Below are 14,896 nucleotides of genomic sequence, written 5' to 3'. Positions count from 1 at the left end.
CCTTCTTTTTTGTAGTGACTGTAAATAATGTAAACGATTACATTACTTAAGTAATCGATTGAATTGAGTTTGTTATGAGAAAACTATAAATTGATGCATTGCACACTACTCTCAAGACTTTTGATCATTCTTAACTTTCATATCTGATATTTGTGAATTGAGAAAAGAATTATAGGTGTGTTGAGATGCTCCAAGAAACAAGGTATACAGAAGTTGATAATCTTGAAAGTTTCTTAAAGAACATATTTGGTTTTCACTGCTAATTACCTACTACACTACCGAGGTGTACTTTTTACTGATCAGATTTCGTTTATTAGCAATCTTGGATTGTGTTGTTCCTTGTGCGTGCGGCCAGGAAGAAGAGGGAGGAGTTCTTTGTACTTTGAGAGGTGTCTGAAAGGGTGACTATAGAAGAGGATTGTTCTTGCTGTAGAGCTTTGTTATTGGGTATATTAGATTAGTGAGTTAGAGAGGTGGTTTATATTTTGATAGATTGGTCGTTGTGAAGCCTTGTTGTAAAATATAGTGCAATTGGCTTTCAATCTTAAGTTGATTGAAAGGACAGTGGATGTAGGCATTGAGGCCAGACCAATATAAACCCTGTGTTTTTGTTTCTCTCCTTATCTCGTTTACTTTCATTGCATGCGCTTCATTGCTTGGATTTAAAGATAGATTAAAGATCATTCTAAGTTTCTGAAAAGATTGAAAAATAAATTGTTTTTATTGATCACCAATTCACCCCCTGCCCCCCCTGGTAAGAGAAACAAGGAACTTCTTTTCTAACAAAATAAATAAAATTGTGTGAATGTGGTTTGAACATTTCTAATTGTTAAATCATTTAGTTTGAACCACTAATTTTGATGATATATCTGGTCGTACATTCTGATACTTATCATTTTACATTTGTTGTTAATGAACATGTGTATTCTTAAATGTTTCACAAACATAAAATACGTTGGCATTCAAGCACTAACTGTTTTACTCTTATATATGCTTGATCATATCTGATACATGTTTGATTACATCTGATATATTCTTAAAACTTTATCGGTAATTTATACTCTGATTGATTAAATCCATTACTGTTAGCTTTTCTACAAATTAATAGGGGAGAAATTGAAAAAAATTGAACTACTGATAATTGACAGTGGGATCATCATTTTATTTCATACATATACATTTTGATGTATCTCTGCAAGATTTACAGTCTCTTGCATCAAATATATACTCTGATACCTTTTTGCTAATGTCCAAAGGGGGAGAGAGATAGTTGAAATTGTTTGTTAATCCTGATTGAATTAACAAGAGAGATAATTGACATTATGAATGTTGGATTAATAGATAAAATATATGTGACTATGTGTCTGAATATAAATGTTTGAAAATAATTTCTGGTTGTGCATTGTACATCATGGTTGTGCATAATTAAAACAGGAGGAGATTGTTGATAGGAGGAGCAATATAAGTGCTCAACCAAATCCCTGATGTGTTTGATTTTTGATGATGACAACACATTGATTGTAAAAACACATATATGTTTTCATAACAACAACAGAATTGTGTATTTGTGATTGATACATATGTTGATATGTAAATGTTTCTTTATGATTGATACATATGATGATATGTTGTTTGGTTTGCATACTTCTATGATCAAAATTGAGTTTATATCTACTGTATGCATACTGGATGTTTTTATGTGATAAAACCACAATCCAAGTTTACCAATTCTAACTATTTTTTCCAACTTCTAACCATCCTAATTTGTATTATACACCTAATTAGACTTAACTAAACGTTCCTAAACCTTTCTAACATCAATCTAAAGTGTTTATGGATCAATTTCTACTTCAAAACCTCAAAAATCACAACTTATGGACTCAAAATCCCTTATACCACTTTTGACACAATTTTGTCCACTTTAAGAACTCAAGCAAGTCACATTTGACTTGCTAAAGCTACTCCAACTAAACAATTGAGCATCTAACCTCTACTTCTCATTTTCACTACTACACTTCCTCACAAATGATTTAAAACAATTATAGATCACTTCACTTTCAAACTAAACACCTTCCTAACATATTTTAAACCTTTCACACCGCCAATTACAGATTACACAACATCCAATCATGTTTAATTACACAGATCATCAATTTGCACATTACCACATTCAAGTTATATTTATATTATAAGGTTATTTTAAAATAAAATGTTCATCTCATTATTTTAATACACCTATATACTCTAATACTCTATTTTCTAGGTTCTTACAGATTGTATAATAAAAAATAGTTTGAAAAGATAAGTCATTAATACTATTAGTTAAGGTTTTCAATAAATTATAATGTTGGTGAAATATATATATATATATGCTACCAATATACCCTATTTTTAGTGCACTGCCCTTGCCTTTTCAACTGATGTTGTATAATGGTAGATAGTCTTAATTCACCTCTAAAATAACCAACCAATACCATGCAAAGTGACAGATAGAGGCACCCTACTTAACTATGCAATGATTACAGCTATTATTATGAACATACCCATTATCTCTATCTCTTCCCAACATGGAGAGAGAGTAGTTAGCTCAAAGATTTCTAGTTGTACTAATATCACAACCTAAAATTATACTCGTACAATTATTGAACATTATAAGGACATCCATAAAACAAGAGAAATATAAATATTAAATGATCATCAAATCAATTAAACACAACTATTTCTTACACCAAAATATATTGCAGCATTGTTCTATGTCACCTTAATCACTTATCACCCTAAAGTTTAGGCTTTGACTTCTTCCTTTGTCTTCTGCACTGGATTATCGTTAATCTCTTCCTTCTTCTTTTTAGTTTCTACCGCACTTATTTCTTGTTTCTTTTTCTCTTTCTTTTCATTTAACTTGATATATTTCTCAGTTTTTCGTCTTTTTCTTTTCTCGCGCTTTTTGTTTCTCTTGTTTCTCCACCAACCCCACAATGGAATGAGTCTTTGAAGTCTCCACTTCCACAATAGGCAGGATAGGCTCCGAGTAAAAGCACCTTTGTCAGAGGTCAAAGAAGCCCTGAAAGGTTTATTGCCTGACAAATTTATATAATTAGACAAATGTTAAATAAAACCATAGTATCAATCAGATTTTCTTAAACCAATATCGAAAGAACAATCGTCAAGAGTGGATTGTGAACCTTACCTTTGACTTCTTGATTTTCAGCAGATGTTCCTCCAAATCAGTAGACAGGAGATTATCCGAATCACGAAATGAAATTGGAAGACTGATAGATGTCAACGGTGACAATTGCAGATTATCCCACACAACAAATAGACAAGGCCTCTTCATAAATCCCACACCATCTTTTTTTTTCTATCTGAAGATCTTGGGTCCAACATTTTGATATCTTTGGGCTGTTGTAGCATATCATGTTTCTTTGAAATCATTCTCTTTTCACAGATGATACGACCCTTCTCATTTTTCATTTCTCCAAGGCCATACCAATATTTGGCGGTGTCATCTTGACTTGAATTTGATAGTGGATTTCTCTCACAACCAAAATAAGGAGCCACCTTGGGATTCAGCAAGGATTTGTTCGATGACTCTATGAACCACGACGGATCCAGATTCTTCACACTTTTGTACAAGTTACGAATGCTTCCTAAGGACAATTTGCCATTCCTAAGCTTCAGAATAGATGCAAGAAGTGGTATGGGCCAGCAGGACAGTTTGTTATTCTTAAGGTTCAGAACAGATCCAAGAGGTGTTGTGAGGAAGCTGGCCAGAAAATCGACAAAATCCCCGTCTGCTTCAACAAATTCAATCTTGTTTTTTGATTTACTCACCATTACCTTGATTTCTAAATAATCTTTGGAATGAGTTGAGCCAATAACTCGTGAGAAAGAGACCGATCGCTTGGATGTTGTGTTTCCCAATAATACATCACTAAGAGGGGTTTTGGAGGTTAATGCTTGCTTCAGTATCTTAAGTATCTGAAAGAAGATAAGTAAAAGATTACCATAAACTTGAAACTCCTACTATCTAATATTGGACTATCATTCTTGAAACATAAAAAATTCGTGCAAGCGCTTCCTCATAAATATTACCTTTTCTCTGTCAAGAAAGTCTTCTTTATAGTCTTCTAGTTTTTTCTGTCCAGGTTTAATGAATTCACTTGGAGAGCTTCGGCGCACTGTCAAGTTATCATAGATGAAGAACATGGCCTTTCCTTTAACAAAAACGCCATCGTCACCAGTAGCCTCTTCCAGCAGTTCTATTTCTTTCCTCATCAATGCGTCGCAGTCGCACTTTACATCACAAAACGAGCTCACCAACAAATTACTTCCTTTTTTTGCACAGTTATGACACATGAAATACTTTGTGGGTTCTGAATCATCCACTTTCACTTTTAGCCTCTGGCAAGAGCTCTCTAAGGGGTTGCGCGGAGAATGTAACATTTTCTGGCAGATCGTGTTCCTAAAAACATCAGTCTTCAAATTATTAACACTCTTGTACAGCTCGTTGATGCAACCAAGCCAACTTGTTGTTCAGATCTGTTGCGAAGCCCCAACATATCCTTAAAACTCTGGCACATATTATTGATGCAACCAGTTCCTTCTTCTTGTTTAGAGGTGTTGTCACGCCTTTGTTGTTGTTCAGAGGTGTTCTGAGGTCCTTCTTGTTGTTCAGAGCCGTTGTCGCGCCCTTCTTGTTGTTCAGAACCGTTGTTGCGCCCTTCTTGTTCAGAGCCGTTGTCACGCCCCTGTTCTTCAGAGGTGTTCACACGCTCTACATGGTCCAAGGTGTCCAAAAGGCGGATGATAGTTCCCAATGGAAGGGTAAGGAAACTGAAGAGAACATCTACGAATTCCCCACTTGCTTCCGCTACAATCACACGATTTCTTTTATCGTCCACCCAATATTTCAAAGGGATTGTTACCTCTTTGTTGGAAGACATTACTGAAACATAAAACTAAACAACATTAACCCATTAATCTAACAAAACATGTACGATTTTGGTGAAATTTCTTATACTTCAACTCAATCTTTGCTTGGGTTGCGTTCCCTACGCGATATTTTTAACAATTATACTTGTGGGTCTATTTTTAAGGGATAAGTAAACGTGATGAGAGGGTTATGTATGCTCTTAGTATTAAGGAAGCTGCGAAGAGAAAGGTATATTTTGGTTCTTCTAAAGATGCTTTTCAATCTGAAGTTCTAAAATTTGTTAAAGCAAGTTCCGTTTTCAGATCCAATTTCTTTTGGATTATAATTACATTCTTAAAAGTTTTTCTAAAATAGAAGGAGATAAATTGAGTCAACTCCTTCAACCCACACTCCCATGAACTCACTCACCATTGAAGAAATATAAATACTTAACATTACAACTAAATAACTCCAGAAAAAAGAAAAAAAAATTGAGTGCCAACAGCACAACCGATCCGGAGAGACTTTGATTAGGGGGCAAGAATAAAACCCCCCGTGTTTAAGTAATCATAAAAAATACATTGCTTTTACAGAGAGGAAGAGACAGAAAAACTTGAAAAGTAATGGAGAGATGATCAACTGAGAAATGTAGAGAATAAGTTTATGATAGATGAAAGAATCATTCTAAATATATACAAACTCATATAGAATCACTGGATTTAAGCTGTAAATGAGAGAATTCATCAGAAGAGGGAAATCAACCAAAAAGCATTTGTTTCCTGTAACTCCAAAATTCATCTAATACGAATCAGATAAAACATTCCACTATGTGTTTTACGGAATAAGGAAAGTTTGGTATGAAATGTTGAACTGTAAACATAAGTATGTTAAAGTCGTCGGAGAACCTGTTTCCTCCGAAGGCCACGGAAAGAGTTCAGCACATATCTGCGAGAGTTTAGAACCTTGAAACGGACGTTGACCTAAAGCCCCATAGAGATGACTAAAACTTCGAAAGTAAACTGTAAAATGCTTTACAATTATATACATTCCACATCCCGATAGATATTTAATTAATCTTTAAGGACAACATGTTTTATTATAACCCAAAATTCAAATTTTAATTTCGAAATGGTGTCATAATATTTTATATAATGTACACAAGTAAATAAAAATATCTTTTTAATCTTAGAAAAGGCCTGCATAGGAACTAATTAATAGACATGTAAGCAAAATACATTTAGTTTTGATTTTCATGTCTCTAGTGACACCTTAAAAATAGAAATAAATAGTATCATTGTTGAATTACAAAGTTTTATAATCTTATATACACAAAAAAAAATATTTTATAAATTTTGTCTACCGTTTCTCTTGTACCAATTATATTTTGTACTATGAAAAGGGCAATGTGCTTACAACCATTGGTTGGTGGAGGAACCTCAATGATTAATTACCAATTCAACACATTATCGTTGGCTTGGCTGTCACCAGACCCACCATCTGAACACCACAAGTGGAAAATATGAGACATTTGGCCCAGTATCTTGTCTTTTTCTTTTTCTTTTTCTTTTTCTTTCTTTTTCTTCTCTTGTCTCATTCTTTCTCTATCTCAAAGTACGAGTAAGTATTTAGTAAGAAAAACTAACTTGAGCTGTAATTCTGTTTTTATATTTGAGTATAAAAGTAATTATTGGTGAAATTTTGGTCGTGTGATATTGATTGAATTTAGGATTTCAATTATTTTGAGCTTCATTGGAATTAGAGGAGTAATGTATTAATTGTGGTACACTAAATTTGTAAAGTTGTATTAATAGTTAAATAATATCACAGCAGCTACATTAAGAAAAGATCGTTTAGTAACTTTTATCTATTAAAATAAACCATCTAGAATAAACATGCTAAACGTTTTATATATATAAATAAATGTTATTCTAAAAGCTAATGGTTACTTCAAACAACTACCATGTATAGACCTTAATGAATGTCTAATGTATTAAATGCATACATGAATAGTATTCGTTTGTATGTTGGGTTCTTTTTACCTGTACAGATAAGAATGTCAACGGGTCGAGTCGGACATGGATAGTACATATTCCGTAATCCGATCTGCATAACAAAATTGTACCCACTATTTATTGGATACTCTCATAAAAAAAATTCGCGGATTTTTTTCAACCCGTGGATACCCGTTGGATCCCATTTTCAACCCGCGAATATTTTAAAAAAATTACTTTATAAGTTTTCAAATTAAATTGCAAAATTAAATAATAATTAAAACATATATCCAAGTAAATGATAATTAAAAAAGAAGTTAAAACATATATTCAAATTAGTAGTAAAACATATATCCAAATATAAGTAATTTTAAAATAATTCTTCTAAAAATAACACTCCAAGATTTATGTTTTTTCTTCCATATCTTCAATTTGACCACTTAATTCTTGAAACAAATAAATACAAATAAACTCATCAATCAATGACAAAGTGACATTATTAATAAAATTAGACTAAAATATTATAGACAAAATTACTAAAATCTGTTGGGTATCAGTCATACAGCACAAGCACACACAACTTAAATAGAGAAGAGAAAATACTGACAATAGGCAAAAATAGAAATTTTATATTGGTGGAAGAAATTTACAGCATCTTTCTCTTTCAATACAAAACTTCTCAAAATTATGAGAATACAAGAAATGAGAGAATAGGAGAGAATGTGATGAGTAACAAATGGGACAAGGGATTTCTTTTATAGCCACCAAGCCATAACCTTTTAGAAGTTCCCACCAATGTGGGACTTCATTCCTCACAATCTCCTACTTGAAGATTTTGATGAAACTAATCAAATATTCACACCATTTTTGCCTTCGTGTTGCTTGTTCTTTCGATAAACTTCAGTAGAATTGAATTTACATAAATCTGCCAATAACCTTTGACACCAAATTCTGATTCTTCGAAACGCAATGCAACACCTGATCAATATTTCACTGCTCTCCACCTAAACCTACCACGAACCTACTAATCATTCCCACTGCTTGTGCAATGTTTGGTCTTGTGCACATCATAGCAATTATAAGGTTGTCCACCACCGATGCATACGGTACTCGAGACTTTTCCATCCTCTCCACTTCACTGCTAGGACTCATACTTGAGGATAATTGATAGGAGATGGGGTAAAACTGGCTTGCACTCTCGCATGTTGAAGCGCCGCAAGACTTTCAGTAAGTTTTACTTCTGAGAAAGTCAAATCTTCCTATCTTTTTCTATCTCGGTGAATTTGCATCCCTAAAATCTTGTTTGTCGGTTCTAAGTCCTTCATATCAAACTCCCTAGCCAATTATGCCTTCAGTTCTTGGATTGGAGCTTTGTTGGGGCCTATCACCAACATGTCATCCACATATAACAACAAAATGATAAATCATTTTCATTAAACCTATTGTAATAAGTACAATGGTCTGAACTTAGTCTGTTGTATCCGAGGCTAATGATGAAGGAATCAAATCTCTTACACCAACACATTGGCGCCTGCTTTAGACCGTACAGAGATTTGTTCAACCTGCAAACCAAGTTTTGTTGCTCTTCAAAGCCTTTTGGTTGGAGCATCATTTCATTCTTGCTTAACAATAACCTTGTGAGCGGTGGAACTCACAAGCAATACCCCTTCACATTGTTAGCATAGCCCAAGCACTTCATTCTTTCCACTTTCAAGCCCTACTCGTGCTTTGGTTTTCTTGAACTAGTAATAACAACACATTTTACTTCATCTTGATGTAATACACCCACAAACTCTTGGAATACACTCATAAACTCCTGGAATACACCCACAAACTCCTAGAATAAACTTTGCTCCTCCTAGGAATAACTCCGGTGATTCCCTTACATCAGAATGAACCAAGTCTTCTTGTGTTTTCTTTTCTGGTAGTCAAACTTGCAAACTTCGATCTATGTTGTTGGCTTATCACACAGTGCTCGCATTAAGGTAAAACAACCTTCTCAAGCCCGAGTACAGATTACGTTCTGTCCTGCAAACTTCACTTTGACATGTGTCCAAGTACGATGTCACGTCAACACCGTTTCTTCTTGACTTGTCAATGCAACCATTGCATTAGCTTTCTACAATGTATCTCCCATAAGCACATGTCATGATCTTCTGAGCTTTTATGACTTACCAAATCTCCCCTCTTTCTCACAGAATATCTTCATCCTTTGATGTATTTGCCATACAACCTTGTGAGGTTGATGCATCAGAGTTCTTTCTTCCACTCTTCTCGTGCCAACATTCTTTCTTGACATGCCCCCTTTTGCCACAATTGTAGCATTTGAGATGTTTCTTACTTTGCTTCTCTTTCTGCCTCCACCAATTATTATCAAACACAGCAAAAAACACAATCAACCAACCTCAATGCAGGCAACAAGATTGAAACAGCAGTGGAGGTAGTATAGTCGTAGAGGCAGCAACCGCGGAGGCAGTAGTGGCAAAGGCAGCAACGGCGAGTGGAGTCGTTGGAGGAAGCACCGCAGGCAGCAACGACGAGGCACCAATGGCGCGACGACATAAGGAAGAGGCAGGCACGAGCACTGGCAAGAAGGAGGCAGGCGCGAGCACTGGCAGCACAGGGGGCGACGCAACGAGGCAAGGAGTGGTAGTGGTGGACGAAACTGTAGAGGAAGAAAGGGAGAGCACGAGGAAGAAGAAGTTGTTAGGCCACGCAAATGAAAGGTGAGTAGGTTAAGTTTAGAAATTAAGAAGAGCTACTACCTCGGTTATCCAAAAACTCGAGGTAATACCACAATATGGCATCGGTTAGAAGAGAACACCGAGGTATAAAGTGTTGGAAAAAAAGTATAGAACGTTCTGAAATCATAAATGTCAGGAGATGCAGGACCAACAACCTCGGTTCCTATGTGAACCGATGTCTTAGGTCGACCAACGACCTCGGTTCCTAGGCCAACCAATGCCTTAGGTCGACCAACGACCTCGATTCCTAGGCCAACCGATGTAGGCGTAGCAGCGGCATAGCAGGTGTAATAGGTGTTTGCAGAGAGGATGAGCAGGTATTTCTGTCTCGGTTCGAGGAACAACCGAGGTAATATCTCCCTTTAATGATGTGACAGCCAAAAAGCTTCTACTGCTGGTGGACAGGTGTACATTTTAGGCTTCAGGTGTCTTATTAACCGAGGTCATAGCCCCTTTATGCCTCGGGTTAAAGGGAATCGATGCCTATAAGTTCGGATTAATTACAACAATATCATCGCGTTTTGATAGGCTTCGATTTTCCTTAAACTGAAGCTTATTAGACGAGTTAAAAAACATATTTTTTACTAATGATTATTCATAACATGTTTATTTTAATTTTTAGGAAACATTATTTGTATTTCTAATGTTTACCATTTATATAATAATACTTTGGTTTATATTTAATGTTTACATTTAATTTTGGTTTACTTATGATAATCAAATCCTTTGAATAATAAAATAAATAAATTAGTTACATTTCTGGCGGTTTTGGAAACCCTAACTATGTAAACTCAACAATTACCAGCAGTTTTGCTTAACCCCGATTAGTTCCGTCGGTTTGGACAAAACCTCAACTAATACTGGCGATTTTGGGTAAAACTCTCATTAATACCGGCAGTTTTGGGCAAAATCCCTGCTAATACCGAGGGTTTTGGACAAAAACCCCCACTAAAACCGACGATTTTGGCAAAACCCCTGCTAATACCGGTGGTTTTTTTATAAACCCCCAGTAATTATTTAGCGACACAAATTTTCCCAAAGGTTTTTCTAACCCTGGGTAACCTACTTTCCAGAGATTAAAACCGTCGGAAATGAAAAATTAAACCCCGAAAAAATTGTATATTTTTGTAGTGAATGTATGTTAATTTTTATTTGTATTAAAAATTATATTTACTGAACTAAAACCTATTTTCCATAAATTATAATTTTCTTGAGTAGAAAGAGAGTGATTAGTTATTTTATTCTCTTATAATTAATTTTTATTTTTATTTATTTCTTTCATCTTTATGACTTCTCATGTAGAGTTTTTCTTTTTTTTGGATTTTGGTAGAATTCACTTCTTTAATCTCATTTTGTTTGTGTTTACTAATTTTTTTTATTCTTATTTCTGTTGCATATGTTTTTTTATCTCTGTTTTATTATTTTTATTCTATTTATTGAATTTGCATTAGAATTAGAAATGTGTTTGTTTTGTTCGATTTTGTTTTTCAGTACTTTTTAATTCATGAATTTGGAGACTTTTTCTTTTTGCATATATCTTAAGAAAAAACTAAATTTTTTGCTTATGATAAATAATGAAGATAAAATCTCTAATAAAATAAACAATAAATACAAATTATACTTAAAAAATTATGTGAAAGTTAAATAAAATTAATTACCACTATTTAACAGATAATTTTACATTAAAAAAACTCCAAAAACAAAAAGGCTTTATTCTTAAGTTTGTTTTCAGTTCCCAAACAGTTATATCGCCCCTAAATTGGAACATAATATAACATATGTTAGAGAATTGTTAATAACACATAATACCTATATATATAAATTTATTTTAAAAAAATATTAAACAACGAGTTTTGGTAGTTTAAACATTGTCTATTAACATTTCATGATGCGAGTGTAATCATTCTTTTTTAAGAAACCAGGTCACGATCCTCCCCTCCCAAACATTTTTATATTCATCTTTAAGTAATATTTTCTTTACTATAATATTTCATATTCAACACCTCTTAATGAACTATAATTATCGATAATAACTATCATGAACATCAACCTGAAAATATAATTCAATAGTATTTGTATTACCAATTATTATAGTTATGCACATGATGCAAGTTGAGGAAAAACAGTAAATTGGATATTTCATTGTTATAAATAGTATTATTGTTAACCACACATTATCTATATTAAATTGTAGATTAATTTCAAAATTATATTTTAATGATGATTGGATATGATTCTCCTTTTATATTTTAAAGGATTTGAACCAAAAACAGTGAAAACGATTTCTTCCGTGGCATGACAAAATGGAAGAGAATGATAAAGACATATATTTCACACTAAGGTAGGATAACACTGCCATGGATCACTGCCCCACCACCCCTTATCTCGGCCACTCTCCCATCTTTATCTACAATTTTTAGAAAAACAGAACTTCATATATATGTCTAACAGCGAATTTGAAATTGCTAGCAGTTAAAGAGTACGCAGCATTTTCAGTGTGTGCTCTACAAACTACTAAGAAAAATCTTGGAACTGACTACACTGACAAACTAATATGAATAAAAAAATTGCAATACTCACTTCTGCAGTGTTTAAATTAAAATCACATCACTATAAATAAAATATAAACAAAAGGTTAGGTTTCGTTTAACCTTGCAATTCCAGTCAAGTATCAAACTCAACGATTAAGTAATTTAAGACTCGTTAAATGTTAAAGGGTAAGACATGAGATGAAAGATAACATTGACAGAAATAGTTTTCCATGGTTATATGCTGATGACGTAAGTGAAAAAAGGAGAATTACCAGCTCATCATTCTTGCTCACTAAATCCATCTACCGTCAACCTTTATGCCACGGACATGGCAGATTTAGGCCAAATTTGACGGTCCTTTCTGTGGCATCGTTTTTGCAGCAAGGGACATTCTCTTATGCTTAATTTTATTAGAGAGACAGGCAGCCTTTCTCCCGCAATATTCTCCAGCTTTTCACAATTTACAAGGTGCAATTCTTGTAATGATGTGAGATGGACAAGTCCTTTGCACTCCAACGTATTAAGACCTGAGAAATCACTTAGATACAGAGACGTAATGGAGGGAGGCAACAATCCCTCCATTGGGAAGGCGTTGATGCCATCACATGGGCCATAAACTTTGAGAGAGGTAACCATGTCAATCGATATCCATCCTATGCTGATCAGTAGTTTCTCACAATTCCTGATCGTAACTGTTGTCAAGTTAGGTGGCATACCCCCTTCAGGAAAACACTCAATTTGTTGGCAGTTGGATATGCTAAGAATTCCATCTTTGGGAGAAGAGTTCCCATCTGATGCGGCAATGACTTCAACTTGGCACAACCATAAACATTGAAACGAGTCAAATTGGGTGCAGAAAATCCTTCTCCTGGGAATGATACAAAGTTGGGGCAGTCCCTAATCACAAAAGAATTCAGACTCTTCAACGACTCTGACCCTAAGAGCAGAAGAGATTCTAGATTTTCACAGTTTTTTTTAAGACTGGTGAGATTTGGAAAGATAGCAGGTGGGAAAGACTTTAGTGAATCACAACTATTATTTATTGACAGGAATTCCAGTAATTTATGTTTATGTAGCACCGGGAAGCTCAGTTTGTTTAAGCCCCTGATATCCAGAGTTTTCAGTGATGAAGGAAGACGATCACCTGGAAAAGATATGGCTGACGAACAATCAATTAATGACAACTCTTTCAGGCAAGTAGGTGGAATGTCAGTGATCGCCTCCATGATGAACTCCACCATTGGCCTTCCCGATATTTTTATAGATTCCACCGATTGAGGAAACGCATGTAACTCCACTTTGTTGCTTTCACATATCTTTAATGTTCGAAGGGCGGGAGCCATTGGGAATGAAGAGACAAGAAGCTGGCAGCTTTTGATCTTGAGTGTTTGCAGACTAGGAAGGTGATTTGGCAAATTTCCCTTCAGTTTGGGACAATTATTTATCTCAAGAACCTTAAGAACAGGAAAAGCTTTTGAATCAACCGAACACCATATCTCCCAACAAGGCATATCTAAAATATATAGAGATTCAAGGGAGGGAAAGGGTGCCATAGATGAACAATCTTCCTTCTTACAAAAGCCTGCATCAATAGTCTTCACCGAATTCATCTTTGAAATAAGGATGTGCTTGAGAGACGGTAGTTGCCCAAGTGAAGGAAGCATACAACAATTGTTACAATTTTTTTAAAAACAGAGATTTCATGTTGCGGTAGGAAACATTTTCCACCCATTTGGGAAATCTTGTTCCATTATAACCGTCTACTCTAAGGGATTTCAGGTCTTGGTGAGGTTGTAACTTGTCGAGTACATCTAATTCAATTTGGAAGTCAATGCTACTATCGTTACATAAAGACCATTGCAAGTCTAAAGTTTTAATGTACTTCTTATTCAATATCCCGGCTTCTAATGCTTCTTCACCATTAGTAACATTTTCTAATTTCTGAATAGAAACCCAGCCATGGAGATTTGGGAATCCTCCCAGTTCTTTGATGCTATTCTCTTTATGCTTGCCCACAACGTATAAATCCAAGGTGTGTAATTGATTTAGTTTCCCCATTCTTTTAGGCATCTCTTTTATGGAACTCTCACCGATTTCAAGATGACGCAAGTTTTCGAGATTTTGCATGTCACTAGGCAACTTAGTCAGCCTAAAGCAACAAGACAACTTCAAAGTTTGTAGATTATACAAATTGCTCAATGACTCTGGCAGAGTTTCTATACCTGTAAAACTGAGATCTAGATAACGCAAATGGATCAGTTCACCTATTGAATCAGGTAAAACAAGCTGACATTGTAAGTTGGAGAATGATAAAACTCTCAAGTACTTGAGCATCGACACTATAATGCATGGTGTATTTCTGTTTTTAAAGGGAGAATACTCATGATAGGTCGGCAAGAAAGTTCTCGAAAATTTTACCCTGTCAAGAACTTCAGTATCCGAGACCGAATCACCGAATCTTGTAAAAGACAAATGGCGAGTCTTCCTATCAATTTTGGTTTCTTTTCCATGTTCATCTGCTCTGAAATAGAATTCCCCGCCAAGGAATGTTGCTAGATCATGCATCAGGTCATGCATCACAAAATAATTACCCCAATCCCGAGAACTTGAACATTGGAAAAACGATCTCGAAACCAAATCGTCAAAATAATCTTGACCAACCTCTTCTAAAGTTTTTCCTTTTTTTGATGCTTTTACAAGATCTTCAGCATCCAG

General features: G+C 34.8%; 2 pseudogenes across 1 annotated transcript; both read right to left on the bottom strand.

The window, feature by feature from the left end:
* Window positions 1–2,660: 2,660 nt before the first annotated feature.
* Window positions 2,661–5,976, bottom strand: LOC148191775 (uncharacterized; annotated as a pseudogene). Its single transcript, XR_015782723.1, has 5 exons — window positions 5,821–5,976; window positions 4,777–4,948; window positions 4,096–4,528; window positions 3,186–3,981; window positions 2,661–3,064 (listed from the first exon to the last, which is right to left on the bottom strand). The product of XR_015782723.1 is annotated as an uncharacterized LOC148191775 (transcript).
* A 6,254-nt stretch (window positions 5,977–12,230) lies between these two features.
* LOC148191774 (putative disease resistance protein At3g14460) lies at window positions 12,231–14,896 on the bottom strand (annotated as a pseudogene).

This window comes from Vigna umbellata, chromosome 10 (genome assembly GCF_029865625.1).
Source record: "Vigna umbellata cultivar VRB3 chromosome 10, Vumbellata_1.0, whole genome shotgun sequence".
NCBI classification, from domain to species: domain Eukaryota; kingdom Viridiplantae; phylum Streptophyta; class Magnoliopsida; order Fabales; family Fabaceae; genus Vigna; species Vigna umbellata.
Note: the sequence above shows the minus strand (reverse complement) of the source record. Positions and strands in the feature narration are given on the sequence as shown.